The sequence below is a fragment of the Ptychodera flava genome, chromosome 2 (assembly GCF_041260155.1).
Source record: "Ptychodera flava strain L36383 chromosome 2, AS_Pfla_20210202, whole genome shotgun sequence".
NCBI classification, from domain to species: domain Eukaryota; kingdom Metazoa; phylum Hemichordata; class Enteropneusta; family Ptychoderidae; genus Ptychodera; species Ptychodera flava.
Genome location: NC_091929.1, coordinates 20,586,275 through 20,596,218, shown reverse-complemented (window position 1 = coordinate 20,596,218; position 9,944 = coordinate 20,586,275). Strand labels below are relative to the sequence as shown.

The window sequence follows — 9,944 nt, the reverse complement described above, 5'->3', positions numbered from 1 at the left end:
GCGTTACATGTAAACTTGCGTATTTCCACAAAATTGAAAATATAGCGATTTAGTACTGCTCTGATGTACAAAGTGGCCTCTGTAGCAATTGTGTTCGATGTGTTTAATTTTAATAAGTAAACCTTGTTCTGAATAGTTTGGAAATGTGCCTAATTGACACGTTAGAAATGATTGTGCAGGAGTAATACCATATAACACGTTTTCTTGCTTCACTGATTAACTTCTTAAAGGTATTTTGGCTCTTTTCAGTTTTCCATGTCAATTTGCGTAAAATCAGGATCGTGACAAAGAAAATGACCAAAATATATATCGTTAATTCGTAAAGAGTGTTGACTAGCTGTGTATAAACATGCAACCTTATATTTCTAATATTCATGTCCTACGTTTTGGTTATAGAACGGTTTCACCAGTTGTGGCGATAGAAGACCATACAACAAACACCATCGATATCACGTGGACAATAGATGAGGATACAGTTTACGATAGCTTTGAAATATTTTACAAAGCCGATAGTGATGAAGATTACCAAACTGATACAATCGATGGCGAGGATCCCCATGAATATCAACTGAAAGATCTGACTCCAGGAGAAAAATACAAAATTGAAATGAAAACGCACAGCGGAGGACAAACGAGTGACAGCAGTGAACCGAAACAGCAAAGAACAAGTACGTTTTGATCATAAACCATTTGATTCCATGAAATATTAACACGAATATTTCAAGGAGGTTTTTTCTTTGTCATTGTGCACGATATATTTATTGTTAACTTTTGTGAATAAGCAAATCCTTACGTATTTACAATGTAAGACTTTGTTGTGTTTATAATTGTTCTGTTGTATATTTTTCAAGTCTTACTTTTACTTTAGTTACTGTTGATTTTCATCTTATTGGCTGATTGCTTCGTTTTTTTTTTAAACAGCAGGCTCAGTAATGTAACACTGTCATAATTACAAATCATGTTGTTCACTGTCCCTTTTGGAGCCATTCACCGGACTAAAACTTTTTAAACAGACTATTATTTTTTAGTCTGCATACACACACTCTTTAGTTATGCAGTATGTGGAAACGTTTATTGCTTCATAAATTTGGAAACATAGAGATTTAGTACTATTCTGATCTACGAAAGTGGCTTCTCTAGCAATTGTGTTCAATGTTGTTGAATTGTATTTCCAAAAGTGAAATGGCTTAATTGACACGTAAGAGATGAATTGTATAGGACTAATAGCATATCACAAGATTTCTTGCTTCGCTGAGTAATTTCTTGAAGGTATTTAACTCTTTCATTTTTCCATGTGAATTTGCGTAAATATCAGGAATCCGAACAAAGAAAGTGGCAAAAAATGTGTTGTGAACCATTAAAGGGATACAGTAGTCGGAACTGTGCCCAAAGATTGTATGGGACCATACGACCAATGTAACACTGTATCCAAGGTACGATGGTGATTGATGAAAGTTAAAACATGTCTGTCATAATCTGTCATCGTTTAATTTAAATGTTGCAGCTATGATGATGAGGAGCACCTTGATATCGTGCACGAAATACATTGTTTGTAAACAAGAAACTTGAACAGGCGCGGTTCCGACGACGGTTTCCCTTTAGAGAGTGTTGGCTAGCTGTTTATAAACATTCAACATTATATTTTCTAATATTTATTTCACCTTTTTTGTTTCAGACCCGGTGGAGCCAAGGGTGACGATAACACAGCATACCACAACCACCATCGACATCAGCTGGACAATAGATGAGAATACAGTTTACGATAGCTTTGAAATATTTTACAAAGCTGAGAGTGATGGAGATTACCAAACTGATACAATCGATGGCAAGGATCCCCATGAATATCAACTGAAAGATCTGACTCCAGGAGAAAAGTACAAATTGAAATGAAAACGCACAGCGGAGGAGAAACCAGTGACAGAAGTGAACCGAAACAGCAAAGAACAAGTACGTCTAGATAATAAACGAATCTATTTATCCGATATTACCGAAATGTTTCCAGGACGTTTTATTACATCATTGTGCAAACTTTCTTTTACAATGGAACCGATCTGAACAAATCAGCTAATACCTGCTTTTTTGGTGTTAGGCTTGGTCATGTTTATAATTAGTTGTGTGGTATTATTTTCAATTATTGCTGTGCCGATGTTTCTGTAGGTTTGCCAAAATTTTAAATGTTATATTACATCTGATCGAGTGATAAGTGCATGTTTTAACTGTTCACCCCAAGTCCCTGTAAACAGGTCCACAATCACCATTGAAAACAATAACTTTTGGCTAAATCATCGGGGTGAAAGGGTAACACGGCACGCTAATCAATGAAACGCTGCCATACTATACAAATCCATTCATATGTAGTGACAAAGCATTCTGATTCATTGAATATATAAATTTGTCCAGGAGAGAACTTTCTTAACAAATTGACTATTAAGATCTGCACATATACAATATATTATGATACAGTTTTATGTAAATGTTGGTTCTCCTCAAAATTACAAACATACCAATAAGTATTACTCTAATCAGGAAAAATTGCTACTCTCACAATTCTAGATGTTGTTTATTCCTTTTCCTTCCATGAAGACCTTTTTCTCCTAATAATTTGAATAATGTATCACATTTAGGTGAATGAATACTACAAAACACGCTTTTTTCTTTAGCTCTGTAATTTCTTAAAGACATTTGCTTGCCACAGGAGAAATTATTTTAAAGAAAATGATCGAGAAATATACTGTGAATGACTAGAGAGTATTTATTAGCTCTTTTATAACATTCAACCTAGTATTTCTAACATTTAAGCAACCCTTTTTTGTTTCAGACCCGGTGGCGCCAAGGGTGACGATAACACAGCATACCACAACCACCATCGACATCAGCTGGACAATAGATGAGAATACAGTTTACGATAGCTTTGAAATATTTTACAAAGCTGAGAGTGATGGAGATTTCGAAAATCATGAAATCAGTAACAAGAATCACCGCGATTATCAACTGGAAAATCTGACTCCCGGAGAAAAGTACGAAATTAAAATGACAACACACAGCGGAGAAGAAACGAGTGACGACAGTGATACGGTAGAGCAAAGAACAAGTACGATTTGATCATAACACATTTGATTGCCTTATATTGCGCTGAAATATGACAAGGAGGTTTTTTATATCACTGTGTAAACTTATTTTACTGTGGAACCAATTTTCACGAATTGGCTAACCCATACGTACATGTATTAAAAATGAAAGGCTTGGTTATGCATTTTTCTCTGAAAAACAGATTATAGTATTAGACTTTTAATTCGTCAGAAATTAATTTTCCTACTATACGTCTCATAAATATCGAGTTCCAGTTAATATCTTTTTAGATATTTTGCCCATTGTGATTCCTCTCCAATAAATAACACGCCAGTATTGATGCGGTTCTTATTCAGAACCGGTACCTTCAGAGGATGTTTCCATCACAAATTACACCACAGAAAACATTACTATTGCATGGACAATGGATGCCGATACAGTTTTTGATAGATTTGAAGTCGTGTATCGATCTGAACGGATGGTGAAGATCATGTCGATGGTGTGCTCGATCACACAGCACGAAGCCATACCCTGACTGGATTGATTCCGGGAGAATCCTATGACATCTTTATGAAGACATACAGTCATCAAGAAGTCAGTGCGGATAGTAACGCCGTTGAACAAAGAACGAGTATGTTACAATCAAATGTTATCACACTTCATGTATTATTCGACTATGGTTATTTGCTTTGAATTACTCACGCGGCACGTTGATAAAAGTAATGAACCATGGCTAAGCATACTTTTCCCACCAGATGTGGCGGTCCTGCCCTCTGCGCATGCATTTCAGTGTTGTGCACCCCTGGCCAGCGCATAACAAATTGTCGGGCACATTACACTTTGAGAAATTTGAAAAATATAAAGGTTATCCCAAATTAGTTCAAATCGTGTAATTGTACTAGAATTTCATCTGATTCAATTTCAGTTGCGTCTCGTAAGTTTGGCTGTGTGCGCCTGTTTACGCAACTACGGTGGCCCAAAACTACCTGTTCTCCGCATTCAAAGTCTGCGTCGCAATCAAATGTTTTTCTCTCACATATGTCTCTGCATTCAAAGTCTGCGTCGCAATCAAATGTTTTTCTCTCACATATGTCTCTGAATTCAAAGTCTGCGTCGCATTCAATTGTTTTTCTCTCACATATGTCTCCGCATTCAAAGTCTGCGTCGCAATCAAATATTTTTCTCTCACATATGTCTCCGCATTCAAAGTCTGCGTCGCAATCAAATGTTTTTCTCTCACATATGTCTCCGCATTCAAAGTCTGCGTCGCAATCAAATGTTTTTCTCTCACATAAGCTTATGTCTCCGCATTCAAAGTCTGCGTCGCAATCAAATGTTTTTCTCTCACATATGTCTCCGAGGTATGCCTCAGTGTACGTTATTCCGCGAAGCATAATTTCTATCGAACAGCGCTCTCAGACGGTCGCTATTGACAACGACGAACATTGTATCAAGTTATTTTCAATAGATTATCGATCGAAAATTTGTTTGGACGCCGCTTGTGCTGGGCGCCCGTGTGTTGAGGTCACGTCATAAACATTTCCACAATAACCATATATTGACTTATACACTTAAATATCAACATTGAAGGTATCCGTTGGTTTCCTGTACTGAAATTAAATCGACGACAATTTTTTTAGTTTTGGTGATACTTTTACGTACGTTTCGGCACATTTTGGCGCACCTCGGCGTAGTTTGGCGCCATTGTGAACGGGGGACTACACGCGAGTGAGCGAGACAACAATGTATCAATTTCGGACAAAAGGATATCGATCGATAACGTTCACTGCACGATTACAGTGGAGACTCTACGCCCGTTCGCCTCTGTCTGTGTTATTCTTGCAGTTTACTGGGATTTTCATAGTTAATATTCGCCAAAATTTGGTATAAATTACAACAACTGACTGGTATTTGGTCTGTATAATTTAAGAGACGCTAACCGATTAAAATGGGTCAATATTAGACCCTGATTCTGCATATGCAAACGCTGTAAGATCGCCATTTTATTGAGGGCAGGAGCAAAAATTCAGCGATCGGAAAAATAAAATGCAACTAAACAAGTTTCGTCGAGAAATTCAAAAAACTAAAACGACAGCAATTTTGTATATATATCAAGGAAACACCGTGCCACTTTTCACTATAATTGGTTCAGAATTGAGAAATTTGAACGAGCGATAGTTGTACGGTCTGTTCAGTACATTAAACGCAATTGTTTTCTATGGGAAATCGAGCAGAGTAGACACATCGTAAAATGAAAAATACATCTGAAAAAAACCGTTGTTTAACTTTTTCATTTCGCTGTTATTTTTTATAATATTTGGTATGACACATATCATGAAGGGTAACTAAAACTCTATGGTTTTATTTTTTTTAGTTTCCCTCTTTTTTATGAAATGACGAGTTGAAGATCGTTTTGCTGTGACTGTGTTTTTACTTGATTTTGCATATGTCTCTTATCGCTTACGTATTTTTGGAATTCCCTTGTGAAATTCTTCCCAAAATATTATAATTGTAAGGGCAGCATATACGGGAAATAGGACCTGTTGCTCTTTCATTAATATTTAGATGTGCAGCAAGGAAATACGGCGAAATTTTCAACATGACGCGGGAGGTGAAATTGACTCTCCGAACGCGCACTCCACGTATGTGTGGCAAAAATTCGGGACGCTATATACCGTACAAAATGGGGCGCCTTTGAAAATTTCGCCGTATTTCCTTGCTGCACATCTAAATATTAATGAAAGAGCAACAGGTCCTATTTCCCGTATATGCTGCCCTTACAATTATAATATTTTGGGAAGAATTTCACAAGGGAATTCCAAAAATACGTAAGCGATAAGAGACATATGCAAAATCAAGTAAAAACACAGTCAACAGCAAAACGATCTTCAACTCGTCATTTCATAAAAAAAGAGGGAAACTAAAAAAAATAAAACCATAGAGTTTTAGTTACCCTTCATGATATGTGTCATACCAAATATTATAAAAAATAACAGCGAAATGAAAAAGTTAAACCAACGGTTTTTTTCAGATGTATTTTTCATTTTACGATGTGTCTACTCTGCTCGATTTCCCATAGAAACAATTGCGTTTAATGTACTGAACAGACCGTACAACTATCGCTCGTTCAAATTTCTCAATTCTGAACCAATTATAGTGAAAAGTGGCACGGTGTTTCCTTGATATATATACAAAATTGCTGTCGTTTTAGTTTTTTGAATTTCTCGACGAAACTTGTTTTAGTTGCATTTTATTTTTCCGATCGCTGAATTTTTGCTCCTGCCCTCAATAAAATGGCGATCTTACAGCGTTTGCATATGCAGAATCAGGGTCTAATATTGACCCATTTAATCGGTTAGCGTCTCTTAAATTATACAGACCAAATACCAGTCAGGTTGTTGTAATTTATACCAAATTTTGGCGAATATTACTATGAAAATCCCCGTAAACTGCAAGAATAACACAGAACAGAGGCGAACGGGCGTAGAGTCTCCACTGTAATCGTGCAGTGAACGTTATCGATCGATATCCTTTTGTCCGAAATTGATACATTGTTGTCTCGCTCACTCGCGTGTAGTCCCCCGTTCACAATGGCGCCAAACTACGCCGAGGTGCGCCAAAATGTGCCGAAACGTACGTAAAAGTATCACCAAAACTAAAAAAATTGTCGTCGATTTAATTTCAGTACAGGAAACCAACGGATACCTTCAATGTTGATATTTAAGTGTATAAGTCAATATATGGGTTATTGTGGAAATGTTTATGACGTGACCTCAACACACGAGCGCCCGGCCGGCACAAGCGGCGTCCAAACAAATTTTCGATCGATAATCTATTGAAAATAACTTGATACAATGTTCGTCGTTGTCAATAGCGACCGTCTGAGAGCGCTGTTCGATAGAAATTATGCTTCGCGGAATAACGTACACTGAGGCATACCTCGGAGACATATGTGAGAGAAAAACAATTGAATGCGACGCAGACTTGGAATGCGGAGACATATGTGAGAGAAAAACATTTGATTGCGACGCAGACTTTGAATGCGGAGACATATGTGAGAGAAAAACATTTGATTGCGACGCAGACTTTGAATGCGGAGACATATGTGAGAGAAAAACAATTGAATGCGACGCAGACTTTGAATGCGGAGACATATGTGAGAGAAAAACATTTGATTGCGACGCAGACTTTGAATGCGGAGACATAAGCTTATGTGAGAGAAAAACATTTGATTGCGACGCAGACTTTGAATGCGGAGACATATGTGAGAGAAAAACAATTGAATGCGACGCAGACTTTGAATGCGGAGACATATGTGAGAGAAAAACAATTGAATGCGACGCAGACTTTGAATGCGGAGAACAGGTAGTTTTGGGCCACCGTAGTTGCTCAAACAGGCGCACACAGCCAAACTTACGAGACGCAACTGAAATTGAATCAGATGAAATTCTAGTACAATTACACGATTTGAACTAATTTGGGATAACCTTATATTTTTCAAATTTCTCAAAAGTGTAATGTACCCTATAGCTTAATGTTGCAATATTACATATTACTCATAAAAAATAAGTGTACATGACTTAAAAAGTAAAGGAGATGAGCTTGCACTTGTAGATTGAACCGACATTACTTCACCATCCGATTATCACAATGTTACGATCGTGTTAACTGTAAGCACATTGGACTTGTCACAAACAGTTCTGCCTCGCTTCTTACGATTTGAAAGCAATTTTGGCATAGTGACAGGAAAGTGGAGGCATTCGCAGCGGCCACTTTCTGCCTGTGACTGTGTTTTATGCTTTGAGTACATCTTCTGCGGATAGTCTGGGTTAATAAAAAGAATTAGACATAGGAGCAAGGATAAGGTAATGTAAATGTAAGGTTGTTGATAATATTCCTTCAGCTCGGACATCATCAATATTACCGTCATGAAAACAACCCTGTTCGAAGACAACAATTCTTGTTCTTGTTCTTATTATTATCATCGTTATTTAAGCATTCGGTCTATTATGAATTGACAATTTATTTCTTTATCCTCCCAGGCGGGCGTTAGGGAGCCGTCTTATTTACGGCCTGGGCGGGATGGGGGGTGGGTGGGGGTGGATGAATTTCATCGGAAACTCTGAAATTTTGAGTAACCCCCCTGCCAACCCTGATGAATTTGAGTAACCCCCATCTCTAACAGAAGTTTTGACTGACCCCTAACTTAGAAAAGTTATATATCAAGACATCTATTTGTAAAATTTTCAAAAATACAGCGATAGTACAGACCTTTCATATCCTGCTAGATTATCACCGGTTATCTCATGACGGTTGGGAAAGGTGAAACCAGCAAATGAAATTCAAAATCACACTAAGGAGTAGATATAAAAGCTCACGCTATAACAAGTATCCAACCATATAGTATTGTTTAATTTGTATGGTCTGACTGGGCAGAATTTGAAAGTACAGGGGGAGAACACGCAGGAGTCTGAGGGGCAGTGAAGTGTCAGAGGAGCTTGTACTCTCTCCTTTTTGAGAAATTGATGTGTGCAATGATTCAGTCTGGTGCAATATGCATTTTTACTAAGTAAAATACTCCAGGGGGGGGGGGAGCGCGAGAGGGAGGTGTTCGCCCTCTAGCGTCGAAAGTTTGAGAAATAGATGTTTGAAATGGTGAAATCTGAGAGGTTTTTCGGTTTATTTTGCACCAAAATTTGAGTAACGTTTACCCCCTTCTTTTTCGCCACATTTTGAGCAACCACTTTGTAGCTTTCAATATTTTGAGTAACCCTCCTCAGATTCCTCCGACCCCAGGCCATATGTAATGACGGCTCCACTGATTGAGAATCATTGTTCATGGGATGCCAACGCATCACAATGTTCAGTACATGCAAGCGTCGCCTTAGTTTTTTGATGCTGCAACTTAATCAATGTGCATCGGCTTAGAGTCTAACTCTAGTCCAATTTTACAGAGAGGTTGAATATGCCATTCGCTAAAATTGCTGTTCCATAGAAGTGCCATAGTCCCCTTGGAATTATCCAAACTATCAAAATATACATTCATGAAAGAAGATAAGGTAGATTCTGCCCCTCCCCTCCGGCAATTTCGTGAGGCTACGACCCTGCATAATTACACAATCAGCAAGTTTGTGTGAGTTGACAATGGACATCAGTGACCTACTTGGTAATTGAAAGCCCATGGCATAATGCACAGACTGAATTCATACAGTCAAGTTCCAGATATTGGCAAAGCACATGTTTCCCCGTACTTGAATATGGCTTTTACCTGATATTTATGTCGAAGTAAGCGTCATTACTAAAGATGGATCGGATTGGCAAGGTTACCTTACCTGAAATTAACGATTAAGATTAACTTTATTGCAGAACCCAACACAGCAACTAGTATACAAACTACGAACGTGGACACTTATTCGATATCACTGGACTGGTCCATTGACTCCACTAGTCTATGGGATCTCTTTGAAGTGTCGTATATTGGAGAACATGAACAAAAACCAAGAAATCAGGACACTGACGATACAGCTATTGTCCTCGAGGGACTGAGACCGGGCGACAGTTACACAATTGTACTTGTTACCGTAAAAGCAGACGAAAAAAGCGATAGAAGTGAGCCTTATTGGAAACGACGGGTAAGTTGTACTTTGTTCCGACACGTAGCTGGACTAACTAAAGACATGAAAATGTTTGCAGTGTTAGTAATATACAATGTCGCTAGAATCTCAAATGCTGATGCAAATACTGTATGAGAATACTAAATGAGAAATAAGAATGCGGTAAATATACCAGATTATACTTACAACATTAGGATCAACGAATACCTTTACTTGCTAGCATCATCGTCAGAAATAAGATTTTATCAAATCACTTTCTCA

At 37.8% G+C, this 9,944-nt stretch overlaps 1 long non-coding RNA gene across 1 annotated transcript; it reads left to right on the top strand.

Moving 5' to 3' along the window:
- Window positions 1-1,691: 1,691 nt before the first annotated feature.
- On the top strand, window positions 1,692-9,695 carry LOC139116640 (uncharacterized). Its single transcript, XR_011548347.1, has 3 exons — window positions 1,692-1,947; window positions 3,426-3,700; window positions 9,436-9,695. It is a non-coding gene; the product is annotated as an uncharacterized lncRNA (long non-coding RNA).
- Window positions 9,696-9,944: the final 249 nt, after the last annotated feature.